The sequence below is a fragment of the Tamandua tetradactyla genome, chromosome 10, assembly GCF_023851605.1.
Source record: "Tamandua tetradactyla isolate mTamTet1 chromosome 10, mTamTet1.pri, whole genome shotgun sequence".
Classification (NCBI taxonomy): Eukaryota; Metazoa; Chordata; class Mammalia; order Pilosa; family Myrmecophagidae; genus Tamandua; species Tamandua tetradactyla.
Genome location: NC_135336.1, coordinates 60,452,084 through 60,477,569, shown reverse-complemented (window position 1 = coordinate 60,477,569; position 25,486 = coordinate 60,452,084). Strand labels below are relative to the sequence as shown.

At 35.4% G+C, this 25,486-nt stretch overlaps 1 long non-coding RNA gene across 2 annotated transcripts in view; it reads left to right on the top strand.

Annotated features, from left to right (window-relative positions):
- LOC143647949 (uncharacterized) overlaps positions 1 to 25,486 on the top strand; it is a 49,787-nt gene that overhangs the window by 12,478 nt on the left and 11,823 nt on the right. Inside the window, exons 3-4 of one of the 2 annotated variants that reach the window (XR_013158270.1) lie at positions 12,857 to 12,963; positions 13,962 to 14,150. This is a non-coding gene — a long non-coding RNA (uncharacterized LOC143647949). The remainder of the gene's footprint in view (positions 1 to 12,856; positions 12,964 to 13,961; positions 14,151 to 25,486) is intronic. The other variant, XR_013158271.1, reaches the window with a different exon arrangement.

Genomic DNA, 25,486 nt, shown 5'->3' with positions numbered 1-25,486 from the left:
GACATTTACGATGCGGTGCTTTTCTGTAGCAAGAAAGAAGTTAACATTTTCATAGGATTTGAGGTTTGCAAGTATTGCTTCTTAATAAGGCATCACAATTATTTGTTTCAGATCTGAATGAACCACATAATAGGCATAAATCAGATAAATGCTCTTTTACCCTGGAGCCCTGTTCAAAGGATACCTATTGATGATGGAGAACTGTGACAATGGACACACTCAAGTAGCTCATGAATCTTATCTGCTAAATATAGTGAGCAACACAGTCAAAGATCAATAAAATGATTAATGGTTTTAATTACCCGTATGTAACCAGTTGTGGGTAAAATTTTACTTGCTGCTTTCATTGAGGCTAACACACCACAGTCAACTTTCCATAAAGCTAATTTGACTTTATGCTTGGTAAATTGCTCATTGACAATTCTGTAATGAGTCTGCTCTGTGTGTCACTGAATACTGAGCACACTTCCATTTTCTAAAATAAAGACAAAGGGCAATAAAACTGATGAATGACACACAAACAATTTCCTTATGAAAAATACTAGAAAATAAAACAATTTCCTGGCAAAAGTTTTCCTGCTTGAGCCAGATGGAGCAAGCAAAAGAGTACTAAATGAATGTTATGTTTATGGAGCTTCCTGAACAATACTAATAAATACTGACAAACATCTTCTGAAGATACATGGAGTGAATGGCAAATGAAATTATTTTCTTTTTGACAAGAGAAGGGCAACTACGACAACCACAGTTAAAATGATTTGCTTATGATTATTAAGATTTGGAGAGAAAATTAAATCATAACCCATGTATGTGTATTTATAAATCCACATTGACGAAAACATAGGACTCTGAAAGACTCCAAGGAGTTATTTTTAAATTTTGCCTACAGCTTTATCATAATCCCTAGATTAGTGCTTCTATACCAAAAAATCAAGTTATAACATCATAAAATCAAAGATCCATTAAAGAAGAATGTGAGGATCACAGTGCAACTCTTTGTTTCTTTATTTGGTTGATTTTGGTGGTGTCATGGATCTCACCATGGTTAAAGAAAAGTCATCTAAGATTATTCCAAACCTTCCCACATTTGCTGACTGTATAAATTGTGTTGGCTGTCCTCTTCTCAGTTAACATTATTACAATATCTTCCATATAAGACTAAAACAGTCTGTGATAGTGAAATGTTAATAAACTATTGTTTACAAATGCCTAGGCATGTCCTATGTCTGGGCTATGAGTTCAGAGGGCCATTCAAACCACATGTACTATAAATCCAGGAAATTAGGTTAGGCAAATACATAAAAGTAAATAAAGATTTCCATAGAACAATCCAATTATTTACAAACTGCACTATTTGTTTTAATTGCTTACTGAGCCTACCTATAGCATGGTTCATATGTGAGAACTGGCCATTTTAAAATTGTCCATATTTGAAGAAATGAAACAAGTATCCGGAGTGTCACAATTTCTAAAAGCAAATGTTTACATGGAGTTTGGGGTGAAAATTGCTTACTAGGATTCAATACTTTTGAAGGGAAGGGACAGGAAGCATGATCAGCTTGATGAAGAAGTAAATAGGCTGGGTCTCTATTGTGAAGATTTGGGAGATTGGGAAGCTTTGTCACAAGAGTGCTTGGTCAGATCTATTCCACGTTTGGCTGAAAAGGCCTTTATACTCTGGTTTTCCTTAGTTTCCAAATGTTTCCTGACTGAGTAGTACGTGACTTTGGGCAAGGTCTGCAGCTGAGGTAGCCTTGAAGGCACTAACAGTTGGAGATGGTCTTCTGATCACACTTCTCACAGCCACGTCCTCACTTGAAGATGGATCTGGTTGACACATCTCTAAGTCTATTACAGTCCACTCCTTGTGCTGCACAGATACAACTACCCACATGGATCAAGGAACAGTTCCATCAAAAACTCAGTGGGCCTTCCATCCAGACAGGAAATTAGAAGAAAACAGTCACTGGAACAGAATACAGCCCTCACTCCTAGGGTTGGCCTTGGTGCTGCACAATTATTTTCTTTGTTTCCTTTTACAATGATGCATTCTAGATTTTCTGTCAACCTCAGCAACACCCTGCCTGCCTCAGACACTTACCTGATCATGTAACTGAGTTCCTTAACCCAAGGAATCTGAGTCCCTAGTTACCATGCTCTTTTACAGGATGGATTACTCAAATCTGAGTCCCTAGTCACCAAGCTCTTTTACAAGATGGATTACTCTATCTGTCCATTAAAGAGTCACCATTGTACAAGTGGGCAATAGTGCATTGAAAGTAGCCAGTAACTATTCCTCCCTGTCTTCATTGAGTAATAGCACCCGTACATCCTGCTGTTGAGCAGGGTTAGTTTATCTGCAGAGATGATAATAATCTTGTTCTTGCCTCATGGTCTTTGGAAACAAGAAAACTAAATTACCTAGATGGCAGCAAGACTTTTGTTCCAATGGGTCACTTACTGTGACCCAAGGCAAACTGTACCTTTATGGGGAGCCAGGACATTTAACACTGGAGCCCTGAGTTGTGGGGACATGAAGCATGAAGTCTCTTAATGATACACTGGAGTGATGATGTTAGGCTTCCACTCTGCCTTCCATTGCTTGGTTATCCTATTGTGAGCACAGTGCCACCTAAGTGACTTTGAGTCAATGAGTACACAGTATCCTACAAAAGGACTACTACATCCTCACGTGGTAAAACCTTCCTTATAGCTCTTCAGCTATGTTTTCAACAGGTCCTTTCATTACTTAATCAGCCTATTGGAACATTCTCTAAGCTCTATGGAAGTGGTGTTGAATGATGCCCTGCAAGCAATAAAGTCAAATCCCAAACAGTATTTCATGTCTATTTTTGTCCTAATAATATCAGACCCTTCCTGATTTCGTCAGTTTACCTTAATTTGGCCAGTTGGTCTTCTCAAGAAATGGGATATAAAACAATAGTAATAATTATGGTATTAAAGAGATAAGATAACCTAAAGAAAAGTAAAAAGTAACATTTGTTAGAGCCCTTGTATTATTGTGCAAAGGAGGAATGATAACAACTTTATGCTATGAAAGTTTGTTAATAAGTGAAATAACAGGTATGTGTTCCAAACTGGTAGTAGAGAGCAATGCAGTGATAAAAGAAAGTAATTAATTAAAATAAAGCAAGACAGATAAAAAAAAAAAACAAGTAAGATGAGTAATATAGAGAGCACAAAATACCATGTGGAATAAATGGTATTTTATTTATTATAGCAGTAATCACAATCAGTGTAAATGGAATAATTTCTTCAGATAAAAGACAAACAGTGCCAGACTAGATGAAAACATATGTACACAGGCAATGCAATTGTACATTGTTTACAAAAGATACACATAAATTGTTAGGGCACAGAAATATTTTAAGTGAGAGAATAACAAATAATATTTCATGAAAATAAAATATTAAAAGAAAATATTTAATTTTTGTAACACAGAATCAAACAGACTATAAGGCAAAAAGTATTATTAAAACAAAAGAGATTCATGACATTAAGATAAAATATACATTTCCTGAAAAATATATAATAATTTTAAAATTGTAGATATCAATGATACAATTTAAAGATATTCAAATCACACAGCGGAAGACAACACAATGTAATATGTAATCAGATTTGAAAAAATATATATATCCAATAGGCTAAGATAGATCTGGTGAACATATTAAAAACACAACTGGAGAATACCTATCCTTTACAAAGAAATGTGAAATTTAGAAAAATTAACCATATGCAAGGACAAAAAAAATACGTATTTTTAAAGGGGGGAACCAATTTAAAAACGCTTAGAAACTCAAAAAGCATACTAATAAACCACATAAGAACCAAATATGAAACTAAAAATTAAGGTGAATAATAATGAAAATATCTCCTATATAATTTATTATAAAATTACAGATTAAATATGAAACAGGTGAAATTAAATCATTCAATGAAAAAAATAATCAAAAGTTAATCAAAAAGAAATAGAAAACCTGAATACATCTATAACCATTAAAACTCTTGAATTAAAATATAAAAACATATTTATTCTCCTAAAATATTTTGAAACAACACCAGGACCAGATTATTTTTCAGATGATTTCTACCAAAAAATGTAGATATAATTTAAAATTTAACCTTTTTGTTTCTAAAGATGAAATGAAAGATCTCTCTAAATTTTTTTTTATGTGGTCAATATAAATTTACAGAAAACAATGTGAGGTAGGGAAATTACAGGTTATTCTCGTTGACTACAGTTGCAAACACATTTAAAATAATAAAAAACAGGGTAAATAAAATGGAAAATAGAATACGGGGTATATTAAAATAACAATATAGCATGACCAAGTTGGGTGTATTACCACTAAAGGCAGATTGGTTTAACCTTAAGAATAATTTATATAATGATTAACCACATTGACACAATACATTTTTAAAAGTCTCGTGCTGGTTTGAAAGGATGTATGTACCCTAGAAAAGCCATGTTTTTAATCCTTATCCCATTTTGTAAAGGCAGCCGTTACTTCTAATCCCTATGCAGCATTGTTTGAAACTATAATTAGATCATCTCCCCGGAGATGTGATTTAATCAAGAGTGGAGGTTAAGCTGAATTAGGTGGAGGCATGTCTCCACCCATTCAGGTCAGTCTTGATTAAGTTTACTGGAATCCTATAAAAGAGGAAACATTTTGGAGAAAGTGGGAGATTCTGAGAGAGCAGAACGACATAGCCGTGAGAAGCAGAGAGTCCACCAGCCAGTGACCTTTGAGATGAAGAAGGAGAAAACTCTCCCAGAGCCCCCACCCCAGGGAGCTTCATGAAATAGGAATCCAGGAAAGAAAGCTGGCAGATGATGCCATGGTTGCCATGTGCCTTTCCAGATGAGAGAGAAACCCTGACTGTGTTCGCCATGTGCCTTCTCACTTGAGAGAGAAACCCTGAACTTCATCTGCCTTCTTGAAGCAAGGTATCTTTCCCTGGATGCCTTTGATTGGACATTTCTATAGATTTGCTTTAATTGGGACATTTCCTCAGCCTATAAACTGTTAACTTGAAACTTATTAAATTCCCCTTTTTAAAAGCCATTCCATTTTTGGTATATTGCATTCTGGCAGCTAGTAAACTAGAACACTCATCATTTCAATAAATGTAGTAAAAACATTAAATGAAATTAATCAAGCATCCATAATAAAACAATATGTTCATAGTTGGATCAGTATAGAGGGAAATGAATATAAGTTAAATGCCACTACTCACAGCACACATCATATTTTATAGTGTAGGTTAAAAGACTTAGTTTTATTTCTGGCTTATTTCACTCAACATAATGTCCTCAAGGTGCAACCATGTGGTTGCATGCTTCATGACTTTATTCTGCCTTACAGTTGTGTAATATTCCATTGTATACAAATACCACAGTTTGTTTATCTACTCATTCATTGATGGACATTTGGGCTGATTCCATCTCTTGCTAATCATGAATAATGTTGCTATAAACATTGATGTGAAAATGTCCATTCTTGTCCTTACTTTCAGTTGCTCTGAATGTATGCCAAGAAATGGGATTGCTGGATCATACAGCAATTCTATACTTAGCTTCCTGAGGAACCACCAAACTGCCTTCCAGAGTGTTCGCACCATTCTGCGTTCCCACCCATAATGAATGTGTGTACCTATTTCTCCACATCATTTCCAGCACTTGTAGTTCTGTTTTGTTTTTTATAATAGCCATTCTAGTAGATATGAGATGATATCTTGTGGTTTGAATTTGCATATCTCTAATTGCTAGAGAAGTTGAACATCTTTTCATGTTTTTGAGCCATTTGTATTGCCTCTTTGGAAAACTGTTCATGCTTTTGCCCATTTTATAATTGGGTTGTTTACTTTTTGTTGTTGAGTTGTAGGATCTCTTATTTGTTCTTGTTGTTAAACCCTTATCTTATATGTGGATTGCAAATATTGTCTCCTATTGCATAGGCCCCCTTTTAGTTTCCTGACAATGCCCTTTGTTGTGCAAAAGTGTTCAATTTTGAGAAAATTCCATCTATTTCTTCTTTTATTGTTCTCACTTTGGGTATGAACAAACTATAATGAGCAAATTCTGAGAGTTAAAACTGAGAACACAGATTATTAGGAGATAGAAAGATGGTAGAGTTTGGGCACTTAATCCTGAACGAGTAAGGAATGTTCAACAGGATTTACTGCAAAGATTCAAAAGTGGATAGCACAATGTTATGTAATGGTTACACAATATTGTAAGTGTACTGAATAAAGCAGAAGGTGAGTATGGTTGAAAGAGAAGGGCAGGGTGCACATGTGACACCAGGAGGAAAGATAGAGGATGGAAACTGAACTATATAACCTAGTGAAACTTAGGGTGGACACTGATGGTGAGTAAATGTACAAATATACAAAATTTTTACTTAAGGAAGAACAATTTGAAAGTCACCAATCGTAAGGTGTTAAAAATGGGAAGATATATGGAAAAAATACAATTTATGCAAATTGGAATTTATGGTTAACAGTAACATTGTAGAGTTCTTCCATTAGTTAACACAAAGGCAATGTACAAAACTAAATGTCAGTAATGTGGGGGATATAATCCAGGAATATGGGATTCTTATTGCTGTTTTTTCTCTTTTCCCTTTCTTTTTCTTTCTTCCTCTTCTCAATTTGTGGAAGAAATTGAAATGTTATCATATAGATTGTGATGGTGAATAGATAACTATGTGATCATACTGTAGGAATAACTATGTGATTACAACATAGGGAAGTAGAATGCTACAGCCGCTCTGGAGGGCAGTGTGGAGACTCCACGTGAGTCTGAGTATATGGTTGCCACAGGATCCTACAACCTTGTTATTGGACAAAGACTTGGAAAAATCGAAAACAGGGACAAGAATAGGCATTTGCACACTGCACTGATGTCTGTGGCTGCATTACTCATGATTTGTAATGGAGAGAAGTGGCCTAAGGGTACATTGATGAATGAAAAGGTAAAATGTGGTGTATACATATGATAGAATAATGAGTGGTGGCAGGAAGGAATGAAGTCCTGTAGCAGGCAACTAGGAGAATGAACCTTGAGGACGTTATGTTAAACGAAATAAGCCAGAACTGAACGGATAAATAAGGCATGGTCTGACTAATATAAACTAACTATAGTGAGAAAACTCTGCGAATTGAATTAGAGTGCATAGGTTATCAGGAAAAGAAAGTGGGCAGAGCTCAGGCAATTGATGATTTAGGAATACAGAATGTCCAAATAATGCTCATTTTAAATGTTTCTAAATTATAAGCTCTTACAGCAATCACATGTATTCCTGAGTTTTAAATGCTATTTCTAAATTCTGAGATGTTGTGCTCTTTGCAATAACCTAGTAGCTCCCTGGAACAGCAGCTATGTGCGGGCCACCCGAGACTGAGAGTTCTGCACCTGTGAAAGTCAGCATTCCTCCACGCAGCAGGTGCTAAGGAATCTGAGAGATCAGAGTCCAGTTAGAGATATGAATAAAATGGACCTGATTAGAACCAATGTAAATCAGAATACAGGGTAAAAGACGATATTGTCTGTATTTTAAAACTTCAACATCTGTGGGAGACCAAAGGAAGGTATGTTTATTTGATGCAAAATTTATATCATCTGTAGCGCACTATCCAATTTAACCTGTCTGGTCAGTTTATTTTAACAACTTAATTACCTGAACCCTAGAATAAAGAATGAGATCTTATTTTGTACAGGTTAATGTAACACCCGGATACTTTCCAGAGTATTTGGGGCAGAAAATAAAAGTACATTTGCAAAGTCCCCTTGTAGGAATGGGGAAAAGCGTGCAACTATTAAACATTCTTACCTGGGGAATTCTTAATACTCTCTCAGGCATTAGGGTCTACCAATTTAGTAAGCCAAGCCCTGAATCTTGAGGTTTGCCATTATGGAACTCATTTATGCAAAGGAGAAGCTAGGCTGCATGTAATTATGCCTAAGAGTCACCCCTAGAGAACCTCTTTTGTTTCTCAGATATGCCCTCTCTCTTTAAGCCAACTCTGCAAATAAACCCACTATCCTCCCCACTGTGTGAGACATGACTCCAAGCATGTAAGTCTCCCTGGCTATGTGAGACATGACTCCCAGGGATGAGCCTAGTGTTGGCATTGTGGGATTGAGAATACCTTCTTGACCAAAAAGGAGAAAAGAAATGAAACAAAATAAAGTTTCAGTGGCTTAAAGATTTCACATAGAGTTGAGGGGTCATTCTGGAAGTTACTCTTATGCAAGCTTTAGCCAGATATTTCAAACTACCACAGTAAGCCATACCCCAACCAACAGTATTCCTGAAAACCCTAAGGCATGCCCTGGACTCTAAGTCTATATGAAAACGTTTCTTAATATGTTTATTTTTTCAGAAACTTAAGTCCTCCAGATTGATCCTAGGTCAGATAATCCTGAAACCCAGAGGTACCAGTTTCTCTAAGAACACCAACTTCTACCCCAGGAAGTCAAGACCTCTTTCCAGTAAAATGATTTAAAAATGGTCATTGCCCAGAAATCCCTGAAGATTGAGAGAATGATCAAATGAGAGGAAGAAAGTATAACTGAAAAATTAGAATTTAACAAATGACTGTGACTACTGATTCTTTATATAGATATTTCTTTTTAGCGTCTAGTGTTTTAGAATAGCCAGAAAGAAATATATGAAGGTGATATTAGAATCTAGTAGCCCTGATCTTTGCTAATGAATGTATAACTCTATTGAAAAGAAAAAAAGAAAGAGTTGCTCATGTTTGTGTGGATCTATTTCTGGATGTTTGTTTTATGTGTGTGTGTGTGTGTGTGTGTGTGTGTGTTTGTGTCAATACCACACTGTCTTAGTTAACCTCTAATTTAAGTCTTAACATTGTGTAAAGTGCAATACTTTACACAATAAAGGTCAATAAGAGGGAAAGATAAGGAATATGGGGTATATGGGTTTTTCTCTTATTTCTTTTTCTAGAGTAATGCAAATGTTCTAGAAATGATCGTGGTGATGTATACACAGCTGTTTGATGATTTTGTGAATCACTGATTGTGTACTTTGGATGGATTGTATGGGGTATGAAAATATTTCAATGAAATTAAGACTTAGTTTTTAATTAAGTATAGGAAAAAGACATTAGCTATCACTATTCAACATTTTAGTGGAGATCCTAGCCTATACAGAGAGATAAGCCAAAAACAGATAAGTAGAGCAATAGATGATGGTGAAAGATGAGATAGATAGATATATAGAGACGCATAGATAGAGATAAAGAGATACATACATACATACATACATACACAAATCTAGAAACATAAGCACCCACAGTAAAAAAACAAAATATCATTTCCATAGCATCCTTTCATCACACTCTGGAAGTAAAGCTTGATTTTTATCTTAAGAAAATCTTGGATGCTTCAGATATTGAGGCTGAATTAGAATTTTTCACTATAAAGTCAGATCTTTTATGTGCAGCCCACAAACCTGTTTTGCAGATTCTATTAAAGTAGGATTAATTTCATGTGCAAATAGTCTTGTTTTCAAATCAAATAATGCAGTCTTAGCATTGATAATAGCTCATTTTAACAAAGACAAAACTCACACATGCAAATATTTGTTACTATACTGTCATTCTTTTTCCTTTTTTTGTTCATGAAATACTGAAGATAATGTCTTCACAAAAACGTCATCTTTTTTTTTAAATTAAATGTGTAGTGAAAACGAAACAAGAGCATTTGTAATAATAGATACTTATCTCTAAGCAATTCACATTCCAACCAGGTGCCAGTAGATGAAACCTTACTTCAGAACAAGTAGGTTATGTGAAGGTGGTATTAGAATGTTTAAGACAATAAAGCAGCAGATTATTTGTTTTGAGGTAACTGATATGATCCAAGTTGCAATTGAATTATTGAAGGGCCGTTTTCTTTCATACTTATTTTAATAAGTAGAGACTACATGCCATTTATAAAGAGAATAACTGGTAGGGACGCCTCTGATTCTACCTGTCTTGCACAAAGATATAAGCAAATGACTTATCTTCCAGGATAGTGATTCCTGATTTGCAAAATAAAATTTCTGATTTGATTTTTCTCTTGAAGGGTCTATGTATTATGAGTTTCATTCATGTGAAAATATTGCGTTTTCTACTTTGTGATAGAGTGTTATAGCCCTTCACTCATAACCAGGAATAGATTTTCATTGTAAATAGAAAGATGTTTTACTTTTATTTTTCTAGTATTTAAAACCCAAATGGTACTTTTGAAACTTTCTGTAGTTGCAGAGAGGTTAGCATTCGATGTTATTCATCTTTAATTTATTTTCACATGCATTATGCTTATAAAGCCTTGAAGAAGTTTCAAATTCCAAATTAAATAATTCAAGTTATTTAAAGGTGGCTATGAGTGAAATCAGGCATGTGTACACGTTTGTATTTTTCATATCATATACATAGTTTCACGGTACATATTGTTGTTGGATAGATATCAGTAAGTGCATGGTCGTTCAGCCTTCCATACGATTTATTGGGAACAAGGCGAATTCTATCTGCTATGAAATAGGAATTGTAATCTAGAGATTTTTTTCTTGAAAGCAAATACAGTCTTGAAGACATCTTTATAAAAGTTATTCTTTAAAAAGTGGCAAAGAAAGGTCAATTTGAAATGCTGCTATTCCAGGGCTACTGAAAGGTGTCTTAGGTTAAAGATAAGGATACCACAAATTAAAAATAATAGAATTCAATAGAGTTTCTGAGCATATAATCACCCATGTGGCTTGGAATGAGAGGTAATGGCATATGGTAGATAAGAAGCTGGACCCCATACCCAGAATGCCACTACAGGGAGCAGGGAAGTGCCTTACTTATAGTAAATACTGTGCAGATTTTGACCAATAGATGTACAAATGAACTCAATCATTTGCAGGATGAAGCTCTGTAATGCTATAACTCTTGCAGCTAAAATGAACTTTGCTCTAAATATGAGGTAAAAATATTAAAAGACAGACAAGTAAATGTTTATCAGACTGTACAAAACATAAATATATCAATACATTTTGTTTTAATATATGTAGTCAAAATACTCTAAGAAATATTTACAGAATGAACGATGGCATACATCTGTAGGGGTATCACTCTGTCACTGCCTTTAGTGGTGACAGCTGGCATAGTCTTCAATAGTCTTGAATGAGGCTTTCCTTACCTGGCAATGAATAAATTGTCCCCAAAGAGAAAACGTTTATGATCCCTTTTCACTTTTTATCACCTGGAGAAAATATAGCTTGATAGACCGATCTGTCTAAGAAAGTGCTTTAATCACAGGCCCAGTGACAAAGATTAGCATCCATTTGAGACACATTTGGAGAGTGATCTTAGGGGCCAGAGACCAAGTCCAAACTGAAAAAGAGATAATATGTGACCTCCCCTCTCTGCCACTTTATATTTGCATGATATTAAATACTTCAAGCAATGATGAATCAGGATTTTTAATATTTATCGAAAATATGCTAAACCCTTTCTAACTATGTAACACCCCAACAGTATTGAGAAAGACCTTACCTTCTGGTTTGTTTTTAAAGAAGGGCTGTGTTCTAATTTGCTAGCTGCCGGAATGCAACACACCAGAGATGGATTGGCTTTTAATAAAAGGGGATTTATTTAGTTATAATTCTTCAGAGGAGAAGCAGCTAACTTTCAACTGAGGTTCTTTCTTACATGAGAAGGCACAGCATGATCTCTGCTGCCTTATCTCCAGGACTCTGGGTTCTGACAACTTTCCCCTGGAATGATTCCTTTCTGCATCTCTAAAGGCCTGGGCTGAGCTGCAAGTACTAAGATGAGGTATGCTGAGCTGCTTTGGCTGTGCTACGTTGAGCTCTTGATTTTAAGCACCAGCCAATTAAATCAGACATCATTCATTGCACCAGGCATACCTCCTAGCCGACTGCAGATGTAATGAGCAACAGATGAAGTTCACATGAGGTTCACTATGGTCATGTCCACAGCAACAGAACTAGGCACCTTCACCTAGCCAAGTTGACACCTGAACCTAACTACCATAGGCTGGGTAGGGGAGAAAGAGACCATTGGAGTTCACAGGGTAGCTTTCAGCCCCAGAACAGTGAAAGTCACAGGGTATCTGGTATGTGGGGGTACCGAGAATGTGACTGTAATTACTGATGATTAGTGCTACTAGTAATGCTAATAGAAGTATAAAATAGTACTATTAAGAATAAGTTGCCTGAATGAGTAAGATTTAAAGTTAAGGCAGTGTATATACAGTTTGGTCTATGTTGAGTCATCAGTGGAGAATGTTGGCATGTATATGTTCTAAGGAATCTTTCTAGGAAAGCTCATAAGACTATGACAAAATAAAAGAAGTAGCATTTTAATCTATTTATGCAAAGGCACTCCTAATGGGAAGACTCTAATGGTCCCATGGTTGAGAAGAGCGAGAAATAAACTTATAGAGATGCCTTGTTACCCAAAGGAAAAAAAAAAAAGCTGGCAAGATGGCAGGAACAACTATTAAGAACTGATATTCTGAACTAGTAAAGTATCAGTTTGGAGTAGGATTTTCAAAAGTTCTTAAAAATTAATCTACAGTAATTAAAAATGTATTTTAGATGGTAGAATTAAGGATATATATGTATTTTCTTTCAAATAATTTTTCCAAATTTTATAAATTTTCTACCATAACAATATTATTATGGAAATAAATTAAGCAATGTTTTAAAATATTTTTAAAATTGTATACAAAAGAAGGGTTGATGCAACATAGAATTTCCTCTGCGCAATAAATAAGTATGCAGTATATACATATTTTGTTTCACAGGCTCATGAAAATAAACTTCTCAGGGTATGGCAGCAAAACGACAACACAAACTGTGGCCCACAGTACCTTGGACCCCAGCTGGCCCTTTGTTAAGCTCAATAACCTGTGTAAGTATAACCTGAAGGTCTGATTAAATATATTGGATGGAAATGTGTAAAGGAGAAAGTAGAAAATAGAGGCAAAAGACTGTCTTTGGTTGAGCTCCTTGGAGACAGGTACTGTAAGAAATGTGGGTGAAGGAGATTCATTGAGGGAAGGGATACTCTCCAGAGAAATGGAGGAATGGAACCAGGACAGTGCAGGGAGATAAAACCTGGCCAAAGACATGTTCTTATTTGGGAACTAGCTCCTGCCTCATCATATGGGACCTTTGGAGCATGGATTACATTACCTACTTGGTCTCAGTTTGAAGCACCCACTTTGTAGCCTCTGTCAGACAGTTACAGGTTTTGGATTATCTCCATTCTGCCAGGGAAATTCTGTAGAGAAGGGGATAGCTGTGAACCTTTGGCAGCCAATACTCAGCAGCTGGAGAATTAGAACATCTGCTTGGTAAAGGAGATATTGGTGAAGCCCCAACAATACTCACTACAAAATATAAAATGTTTGCTTTGTTCAAAAACAGATAGGATTTCACAGTGGAAAGAACATGGAAGGTGATGAATTTCCAAACCATCACATATTAGTCTTTGGGAAATTAGATGCATATCTAAAATATCTTGGAAAGTGCCTGGAACAGAGGAGGTGCTCAGTAAGTGGTAGTTACCGGATGTGCAACATTTAGCACTTCTGTTAAACTTGTTATTTAGCGTTAGTTTATATCTGGGGAGTTTTTGAGAGTTTGCTAAGTTTTTCCATATGTATTATTATAATTAAACTTTATGAAGAGACTTTGAACTCAGTAGGCATGTATTATTTATCATGTCTTTCAGATAAGCAAACGCAGATTCAAAGAAGGAATCTGGGCAATAAACTGTATCAGTTATCTACTGCTAGGTAACAAATTACCCCTAAGCATAGCAGCTTAAAACGGCACATATTTATTATCTCCTAATTTCTGTGGGTCAGTAATATGGACATGGCTTTGCTGAATTTTCTGCTTCAGGGTTTCTTACAAGGCTGCGGTCAGGTGTTAGTGGGGCCACAGTCATCTCAACGTTCAAATGAGGCAAAATCCACAACCACACTTACCTGTTGGTTGTTGGTAGAATTCCATTCCTCACAGACTTGTGGACAGAGGACCTCAGTTCTTTGTGATGTGCGTCTCTTTGACATGATGTCTTGCTTCATAAAGGTGAGCAAGCTGAGGAGGCAAAGGAGAGGGGAAAGGTGCCAGGAGAAGAGGAAGCACTAGCAATAGAAAAACTAAAGTTTTTTTATACCAATTCCTTGAAATGACATCCCATCGCTTTTGCTGTATTCTACTCATTAAATTCAAGTCACTGGGTCTACTCCAGACTCAAAGGGAGGGAATTACACAAGGGTGTGAATAGCAGAGTTGGGGATTGTTGTAAGTCATGTCAGAAGCTGCATATACCAATAACCAAACAGTTTTTGAATTTCTAATATGTCAAAAATTATGGTCCTATATTATATAATTAAATCCACATAACCTTGATAGATAGGAATAATTTTTCTCTTTATACCATTGGCAAACTGGAGGCTTTGATTAACCAAATTTACTGAGACGAGTTGCTGGTAAGTAGCAAATCTGAACTCAGATTTTAGGATGCAAATAGAATGAAATGACCTGTCTTTTATTAGATGTCAGGAACAGAAGCTGATCCATCTTAATGTCTTGCACAGTACCTTTTAAACAAAGTCAACCTTCAGAAAATATGGTTGAAAAAATAAATCGAACAAAATGAAAACCAGAGGGACATTATGTTTTATTTTCTTCATTAATTTTATTGAAACTCCAAAATAAACCTTTCCAGACAAGTTTAGAAAGTAGATAAAATAAAGACAATTCTGTTAAGTGGTGAATAGTGTATTCAATATCTTTTCTAACTCTTTGGCATGTCATGAGGGAGTATTTCCCTTGTGAAGGCAAATTGAATTGAATTTTACCCAATGTGTCAAGGCTTATGCTTGCTTTATTATGCAGTCTTATGTCAATCAAAGCTTGTCAGATTTTAAGTTATCATATAAATTTCCATAGTTAAACAATATGGAAAACGTCAGTTTAAAAACATCTAAGTTTATTTTTAAAGCTAGATAAGAAACAGTCAGCACTTTAGAATGAAAGTGATACCCCTAAGCTGGAAAGTGAGAGCCTAACAATATTATTTGGACTAATCACCATTAGCTATTGCATTCATAATACTTGCAAAATAGGAATAGTGGCTTAATTAATTATAACACCTATCGGGTGAGAAAATCCAGAATCCTCTGTACTATAAAAAAGTAAGGGCTGGAAAAATACATCTCGACAAGTCTGCAATGTAACCTAAAATGCATAGGAATGGAAATTCATTCTTGCTGCAAATTCCATTCCTGTCTACTCTTAAAATAACAAATGAGATTTTTTTTTCTCCATATTCTCCCATTCTTTTTTTTTTATATAACTTTAACATTATTTCAAATTGAGTCTTCTCATCAGACTACTTCTTTCACCATGGGTGACCAGGTAGAATTCATTAACATCTAAGAAATCAACAGGAAAAAGTAACAAAGTAAAAATTATGTCTCATTTGGAATGTTGACTATATCAGTTGCATGCATATCTTTTCACCCTACTTGATGGCCAACTATTTGAAAGTAAAGACTGAATCACATTCACTTATTTTTGCTTCCATAGCATCTGACATAAAATCTTGTAACTAAATCAGAACACAATAAATGTTAAATAAAATATATTCAGTGATAAATTTTAAAATGGCCATGTCTGTACAAACTTCAGCATTCTGGTGACAGCGTAAGTGAATCCAATAAGTTATAAGGGCATAATAAAGGGACTTTGAAGAATCAGATAATAATATAAAACATAGTTATAGGAAAATGGTAGTATAATAAATAATAAGAATAAACAAATAACATGAATAAAAAAATATAAGAATAAACCAATGCTTATAACAAAGTTTATAACTTTATAAATGTAAAAACAATAACTTTTTATTTTTCACATAAAAAGTATGTGGACTGATTTTAGCTAATATCTCTGTAAATTTAGCTGCAGCTTGCAGAATCATAAGTTATTCTGTTGCAATGGCTAAGGAACATTTAAAAATTCAACCACACTCATAAATAGAGAACTGGAAATTAAGATAAAATCTTATTTTCACTTTAAAAATTAGCATATTTTAACAACAATGCTGTTAAAGAGGATGTAGAGAAATCATATGTGCAAACACATACCCACATCTGCACATCCTACATATACACATAAACACAACGACATATATACACTGAGTTGAAAATAACCCAAATACTCAATAGTATAGGAATGAATATGCAAATTATGGTATATTCTTATTCTATCATGTGAACATTGAAATGAAGATTTTTAATTACATGGGGGAATGCTTATCATATTTTTGTTGAAGAAAGCAAGATAAGTTTAACAATGTTCTTTTAACCGCTTAAAATTACATGCACAAAGAGAAAAAAAATCAAAATATTATCAAAGATTTTCTCTATAAGAGAAAGTGAGATCATTTTGTCTCTCTATATACCAGGAATTTACGAAAGTAACATGTATTTTTTATAATCAGAAATGACGTTAATATTAGGAAATGGAAGTACAGTGATAAACTCTTTAGCAGTACCTAATTATATTAAGCAAATCATTCATCTCAAGTTCTTTAATTAACTTTAGATATAATCATCCTCACTTTTTCCTCTGAAAACCTAGAGAATGGGAAGAGTGTAAGAAATTGGAAGCAAGCAAAAATTCAGATATTTAAGAGGTGAATTTTGAATGTAATATTCAATGTTTATGATTTGAATGAAAAGTATCTGGAAAGTATGATGGAAAGCAAATACTGAAATGTAGGTGGGACCAGATGATTCTATTTCTAGGTCAAATAGCTTTCTCCTCAATGAGAAAATGTACAGGGTAACAGTGGCAAAATTCACCTTCTAAATCCTCCTTAAAATTGTCTGAGATTCTTTTCTGTAAGAGAATAAATTTTATAGAAAGCTCCTTTCAAGAACATTTCTTTTCGGCTGACTTATTTAACCATGTTTATTTTGTTGGAAATTTTATAATGCTGCACTTTATAAAAACAACTCAGCTCAATGGAAGATGTTAAAGTGCTTTCCATTAAATGTAATATTTATTTATTTAGTTTCCTCTAATGACTATAATTGAAGGAGTTCAAGGCATTATTCATTTAAAGCCATTATTCTTATTCATATAGCTAAATGCTCTAACCTTGGAAATAAGCAGTAAGTTGGAAAATAGTAGAAGAAAATATGAAAAGGAATACTTGATTAGAAAGAAGAGGAAACTCAATTGCACTTTTGTAAGAAAGTTTTGGTAGAATTCTTTTATTGTTGGATGTTTATAAGACTATATGAGTTGATTCTCATGCAGAAGAAGGCTGCATGACTTCGAGACTTCTATAAGAAAACACTCCCTTTGCACATTCAGTCCACATTTCTGATCTGAGCAAGACCCAGGCCCAAGTCCCAGATATGGGTGTGTGACCCATGGTTGAAAAATCAGATTATTCTGCTATCTCTCCTCCAGTAATTGGTCCAGGTCCAAGGATCAAACAGTGGCACAAACAGAGCCATTCTAAGTTGGCTGGTTGTCTGGTTTTTCATCAATTTCTATGGCCCAAGAGCAGAGAAGGTATTTTCATTTCCTCCTACGTCTAGAGGTTCTCAGGCTGCTGTGTGCGCTGTGTGAGGAGAGCCTCTTTAAGAATAAACTAACACAGGAGGAAGTATAGAGGGGAGGGGGAGAGAGAGAGAGAGAGAGAATTTTGATGACATAGAGAACCTGTATCTAGCTACTGCTGACCTCTTAGATGGCATGCCGCATTTTATTTGTTTAAATTAGTTTAAGTTAAATTTTATAACTTGAAACAAACAAAAAATGCAGGCCCATATTTAGGACTATATGTAACAAAAACAACAACAATAACAACAAGTTCTTCACTTTTTTCTTCTCACTCACTCCTCAGGTTAGACTCAACCACCCATGGCTGTAGTAAGGTAGTAGAGGGGATAAAAAAGCAAGTTCTACAATTCCGTGTTTCTCAGCCAAAGTCACTACGTTCCTAGAAGAAATAGTTCCACCCCACTTTATGGTCTGTTCTAGAACTTCTAAGTAATGGCACAACCAATAAAATAGGTTGGAAAATGTGGTTTTGTAAAAATCCTTTGTTTCTAGGCACTGGATACAGAGGTCAGTGGACAAATTATGCATTCCTCATTTCATGAGCAAGGATGTTCATTGCAAGACTTTTATTTACTTCCCTTAAGGGGTGTTAGACAAAGCAGATTGCCCCACCTCTTATAGCTATTTATTTCATTTCCACGAGGACTTTTGTATTATAATTTTGTTAACAATAGGCAAGGTTTTCATAACCAGGACAAGGAGGAGTGGGATTCAGTCTTTTGATAAATTATATAATGTGACAATATATATAACTTCATATATGAAGATTAATGCTATAAAAACCAAAGTTAACTTTTGAAATATATCATAAAAATATTCTATTTGATGTTACAAATTTAGGAATAAAATGATTATTTGCATAAACATAGCCCACTATTTAATTCCATCAGTTGTTGAGTGTGTCTATTTCAACTTTGCATCCAGGGAAGTGGAGACAGGCATCCATGGAGACAGGCCCAGACCAAACTCCATTTATCACGTGTCCCCAGAAGCCACAGTGTATTCTTGGTGCACAGAGATGCCATCAGTTCAGACCCAGTTTCTAGTAACCCATTTCCTACCCCAGTGCAGTCATATGGTAAGTGATTTCAGGTCATAAATTATTATGGGAAGTTATCTGGAAGTATAACCTTGTAGCAGTATCAGGGAATCCTTTTTCAAGGTGATAAACAGCTTGCCCTTCAAAGGGTGGTGCTTCGTAATGCAGACTGTCTCAGGCCTGGGCATTGAATAAAGGCCATGACTATTTATTGTGGTAATTCACATAGGTTTTTGTTCAATAGGCTGAGAGTTTTTGTTTGCTTTCATTTGTTTTTACTTTTCTTTTGTTTTACTTACGCATATCATGTACCCTTTTAGTTGATATTCTATCTATTTCAGTCCTATGGCTACCAAAATCAATATGCTACTACAAAGTAACTCTACTGATGAGATCATATCCGATCACTCTTCAGGCTCTATGTCCTGTGATGATCATACCCACCATCCCAAGATTACCAGTGAAATATAGGAGTCCTTTCAATGAAGCTATCATCCACTGTGATCTCTGGCCTGCAAGATATGGCATTTCAAGAATGAAAATCTCTTCAGTGGATTAGGCAATGCATTTCTCAATATCTTTTTGAAGAAGTGTTTAGAATTCTAAAACCATTTTTTTCACAATCATTCAAATGTTTGCATCTTATAAAATTACATTTGAACACTATTCTTCTCTTCCAACCTACAGAACTCAGTCATTAACTTATTGGCATAGAACTGGTAGCTATAGAATCCTCTTTAATTGAGGCCAATGTAGACCTTCCCTCATTATGTTCCCATTGAATTATCACATTTCTTAGATTTGTGTCTATGGTACACAAAGTATGTGTCATCAATGAAGCTCTTAGTTTCGTGTGCGTGTGTAAAATGCAGGTACATCATTCCTTCTTTGCAATTCTGCAGTACAGAAAATTGTGAAAAATGCTTTTTTTTCCTTTTAAGTTTAGCAACAAATCCCATTTGATGGCAAAATCTGACCTAAAGTAATGTTGACACTGATACTGGTATTCATCTTGGTTGGTGTGAATGTTGATAAACAAAAATATAATAAATTACAGAGTATGGATGGAAACATTATATAACATATGCAAAAACCCACTGAAGCTAAGGATTCAGATAAGGGATTGTAGAGCCATACTTTGTTTCTCTTTTGATTGAGTTTGATCAATATTTCACCATTCTCCACCTGTGTATGTTTATTATTATCTGTTATGAATTTTCTTAAATGGAACTTAACTAATTTTACACATTTGCTATTTTTGATTGAACAATTTATTATTGATTCTTCTGAAATAATAATAAATTGTTTTTAGAAATTCCAAAGTCATAATTTTAAAATAAAGAATAAATAGAATTTGCTGACATTAATCTTATTTTGTGAACTTTCAAAAATTGAATTATCAAATTAAAATTATTTTGATACATTTTTCTTATTTCATGCTCAAATTTTTGAATTTTTATATGATTTTTAAAAGTACAAATGATCTGTTTTTCTGTTTTTCCCCCAAAGGAAATCAATGTTATGAATCCAAAAAATACCTATTATCCTTTTAAGTACATGATTTAAAAGTAGTTTTAGGATTTTTAGATATTTATTTTCCCACTAAAACGGTAAAAAAACACAATGGATAAAAATTGAGTCAATCATGAGGCTATATAATGAGGTCAGTTTAAATATGTGGCCAATAATTCTTCTCTTTCCCAGCCTACATGTCTTATTTTCATTGGAAATGATATCAAATGGCATAAAGAACCAAGTCAACTATGCAAGCATCTTATACAAGAGTCTTGTGGGCTTGTGACTCTTGTTAGAGAGTCACAAGCCCAATATTTTGTCCCTAGGGCTTGTGACTCTTGTTAGAAGGGTACAGCCAATAGAACTGAAATGGGTGAAGAATAGAAAGAAACATGTACCCTCTTATTTGAAAAGGCTATCTTCTCTGATTCTCCTTTGTATTTCCCAATAGCCAATCGCAGGCAACAGTGTCCCTACTCTGACCACTTCTGAGCTTTGGGATTGTCCGTTTCTCGTGCAGACACTACTAGTAATGAGTGTGAATGTTACCTGGTGCTCTCTGCATCACCTCCACCTTATTCTCTCTTAGGCACTGACATATCCTCCGCTGTTTTTTCTGCTACTTCACTCCAGCTTCTTGCTCCTGTCTCCTCTGTGGTGCAACATCACGTTAGCAATCCTCCTGCAAGTTGCACTCTTCACTCATTTGGGAAATTCTCCCCACAATTTGTGAAAGCAGTTATAGGCTTCCTGATGTTTTCTCTTACATCTGGCAGACAAACAAATTGTAGAATTGATCCCATAGTGTGACACTCTCAAAGCGAAACCTGAGGGAGGCCACCAGATTCTCATCTCTGTCTAACGACTTCTTCTTCACATTAGGAATGTGGACATTTAGTCACAGAGCATTTCTTTTCTTTCTTACTTCCGGAAGCTGGGAGTAAGGGTGAGTGACCTAGATAAACTAGCTCAAACTTATATATATGTATGTATGTATTTTGGTAACTACTGCCATGCCAAGCCAATATTTAGTGGATGATGAGGTGAGGAGCTCTTAGCATCTAATTCATGAGCACAGCTTTTCATGCACTGCAATCACATTCATTTTTCCAAGGGAACATTCCATTTTGTTCAGAAGCTTAAAGTGCACATTAAAGAAAACCTTTTGTCATAAACCTCATCCCTCACCCATCTTGTGCTTTGTTGCGAAGCAGCCATTTTATAGTAGGTACAGAAGTACTTTAGGATATTACCAGATCTCTGAATTTTGTTTGCTTTTAATCTCTGTCTTTTAGTTACTTAAAACATATGTAGCATGTGTGCATGTTCTATTAAATATCTGTGTCAAAGCATCAAATACAATTTTTCTGTTTCAAAAGCTTTACCCAAATCTACTCCCTGAACTACTATTTTTCTTCATCTTAAAGCATCCATTATGAAGAAACTAAGAAAGGAAGCATTGAGCACACAGCATGTTAAGTATTTATTTGGTTACTCATTTAAAAGCTAGACTGCATGGGGTAGAGTGTAGAATGGCCACAGCTCTAGGCTGTCCAACATTCAAAAAGTGTGAGCTGATGGACTCCCATTGAACTGGCTGCATAATTCTGCAACATTTCACAGTATTTAGAGATGTGTTAAATCTTTTTAATTCAAAGTGGAGAGGGGCTGTCCCTAGAAACAGAATGGCTGCTGAGCAAGGAGCAATCAGTTTGTGACCTAGATTTCAGAGTCAGGGGCCTCCCACTACATACAATCTGTTAACAGGATCTACAGGGAAAATACCAACAAGAAACACCTGAGGTTTCAAGCACAGGGAATAAGTTGAGGCATTCACATCCCAGATATTTTTATTTTAAAAGACCTTTTATAGAAAAGAGTTAGAGGGAAATGCACTAGATTCTGAGCAGGAGAGGAGGGTCCATTAGCACCTTCAAAGGGACATCAACCCCAACGAAAAGACGAAAACACAGAATTAAATTTTCTCACCAGGATTTCCTAATGTGTCACCATTCTGGGAGGATATGGTCACTGAGGGAAAAATTTACATTTACATTTTCTCACTAATTTAAAAAGCGAAGAGCGGGCAAAAAATAAAAGGGTTGGTTAATTTTCTAGTTAAAATTGACTTTGCTGCTTCTCTGAGGACAGGATGAGAAAGGCAATAGGATGTATAATAAATCTCAACCTGCTCCATTGACTGGGAGATGACATTGCTATGCTAAGATTTCTGGGGCATCATCCCATAATTCGGTGTTTTCCCTCCAGTGCATGTTCTACTTCTTTTCCCACCGATTTCATTTACAGCCCCAAAAAGTTTCTTCCTGTCACTTCCCATCTGTGTCACTGATTTCCATGTCTTCTCTTTCCTTTATAGATCATCTCTGTCACAACCCATCTTACTCTTGACTTGTTGTAATCGTTCCTTGAGCTTTCCAACCCCTTTGCTCTGCTGTCTTCTTCAGTTGCCATCACCAACAAATTAATGAGGCAAGCCTTCTCCTGGATAAGAATGCTTTGTACAAACTTTCTACATTTTGGGCATTTTAGCACACCTCAATTTGTGAGCTCTTTATTTTTTTTTTTTTTTTTACGTGATGTTGATCGAAATGATGTTAGACTTGGAAAAAATCTAAAAATATTCAGGGACCTTTTATGAATCACTCCTTTTTCTCTTTGCTGCTTAACTGTTGTGATATTGATGGTTTCCTGAGTGTACTTGTATATGCATGAGGGCTGAGAACTTGGCAGGATGACTACAAGCTACAGTTGCTCTTATCCTAGTCATTAACATGCCTTAAGAGAGATATTTTTCAAAACATCTAATGTAATTGATACTAGTCCACCATGGATTTAGGGTTGAAGTCCAAATTTCCCGAATCCTAATTTGTTCTCTATTTACCAGATTATTAAAGAAAACAATTGAAATTGCTGTTCTCTAAGGTAGGCACAGTTTGTAGCTGGGGTTTGAAACTCAATCTTTAGAAGCATATAAAATTTTGTCATTTTTAAGAGTGTTCTCCAAATCCAAATGGATCAATTATATTGTATGATTAGAAGTATCGATGCTCATGAGGAAAATAGATATTAGTGACAAGTATAAAGCAGAAACTAAAACCCCTTTCATAGAAATTTCTAGACAGGTTTTGGGGGAAGATATCAGGGTAGAAAGATCCAAGAATCAGTCCCTCCACAAAAACAACTGTTAAATAGGCAGAGACACTATCTGAACCAACTATATTGAATCTCCAGAGTCCAGTAGAACACTTTACAACCTCTGGGAAAGTATGGAATGAAGAAGCTGCTGAGTTACGATAAATACCAGTATTTATTCACTTTCTGAGGCTGTTACGACAACCCACTCCCACTCTTGCAACACATAGCAGTGGGGTCCAAAACCTGGCACAGATTGCTGGTGCTGGAGAGGTACATATAAGTCTACTTCCTCAAGATCTGGGAAAGATGACTGCTTTTCATTAACAACTTCCAGTCATTAGGGGCTCAGTTATAAGAGGCAAAAGTTATAAGAGGCAGTAGGGGAGATTTAAAGATGGTATATGCTTCCTCAGAGCTGTGGAGGGCATTTGTGGGGCTGCATTTGTGAAGCAGATGTGTCATGTCAAGAAAGCACAACTTTGAGGATCCATTGGAAGGGGCTCCTGATATCCTTGCTGACCCCTCCCTTATTCATTCCCCAAGGCAGTTTGGAGCTGCCCACCACTTCTTTTGTGGGACCTTGGCCATGTTTAGTCTGGGAAAGATTGACTTTGGAAACTCCTCTCCAGTGTGCTCTCCTCCCTGACTTGATATTCCAGGCAAAATCATTTTGAGACAATGAAAGAAGTTTAAGAAACAATTGAGGTAGACAGGAAAGGACAAAGTCTTACTGGCTTTAAATCTTGTAATGGGACACACTGAATAGAGAGACGGCCTGTTTCCTGGGATGTAGACAAGGCATTCAAACTACTGTAAATAAGAGAAACTCTTAAGGCTACTGGCAGGCAAGAGCCCAGGACCAGATACAAGCATAAAAAGTACAGGGAGAACCCTGCATTTTGCATTTGCTTGGGCTAACCTGCCTGATAGGAAGGTTGAATTCTGCCAGAGAGCACCAGCCAATGCAAAGCCGATGTGTAAAGATGATAAATGGTGATTTTTGCTTAAGTTTGCTTGCTTTCATTACCTTTTTGTTGTTGTTGTTGTTTTGTTTTCATTACCTTTTGATATTCAAGAAATTCTCTGTCATATCACAACTCATCAAAAACTCAAGAAACAGAAATTTCAGGGAACAAATTCCAGAGTTATTTTATTTTATTTTATTTTATTTTTGCATGGGCAGGAACCAGGAATCGAACCTGGGTCTCCGGCATGGGAGGCGAGAACTCTGCCTGCTAAGCCACTATGACCTGCCCTCCAGAGTTAATATTTTAAAAAATTAAATGTGCAGAGTACCAAAAAAAAAAAAAAAAAAAAGATTACCAGACAATTGGCCAGAAAATTATGGCCCAGATAAAGAAGGAGTATAAAAATGAAAAATGTATCAGCAAAGAAAACCAGACTGTGGACATACTAGACAATGACATAAAAAAAAAGTCTTTATGCTTAGGATATAAGAAGAACACAGAGAAGGAAGTAAAGTATATCAGGGAAACACTCAATATGCTCAAGATGAGGAGAATACAGAGAAAGAACTAAAAGATAAGAGGAAATCAATGAAAGAAAAACATGAGAATCTCAATAAAGATATAAATTTTAAAAAGGAACCAATTCTGAATTGATGTGAATGTTCTAAGAAATGATCATGATGATGAATATACAAGTATGTGATGATATTGTGAGTTATATATCAAGAATAGAATGATCATATAGTAAGAATGCTTGTGTTTGTATGGTGTTATCTTGAATACTATAAACTAAATAAAATAAATGAGGAAAAAGGAGCACTGCCTAACTCATTTTATGAAGCTAACATCGCTCTAATACCAAAATCAGATAAAGATGCCACAAGAAAGAAAAACTAAACACCAATCTCCCTGGTGAACATAAATGCAAAAATTCCCAACAAAATACTAGCAAATGGAATCCAAAAAAGAAAATAGGAACCAAACAGAACTACTGGAACTACTAGATTTGAAGACCATGATAACTGAAGTGAAAAAGTTCCAAGGAGGATTTCAACAGCAGATTGGAGCTGTCAGAAGAAAGAATCAGTGAACTTGAAGACAAT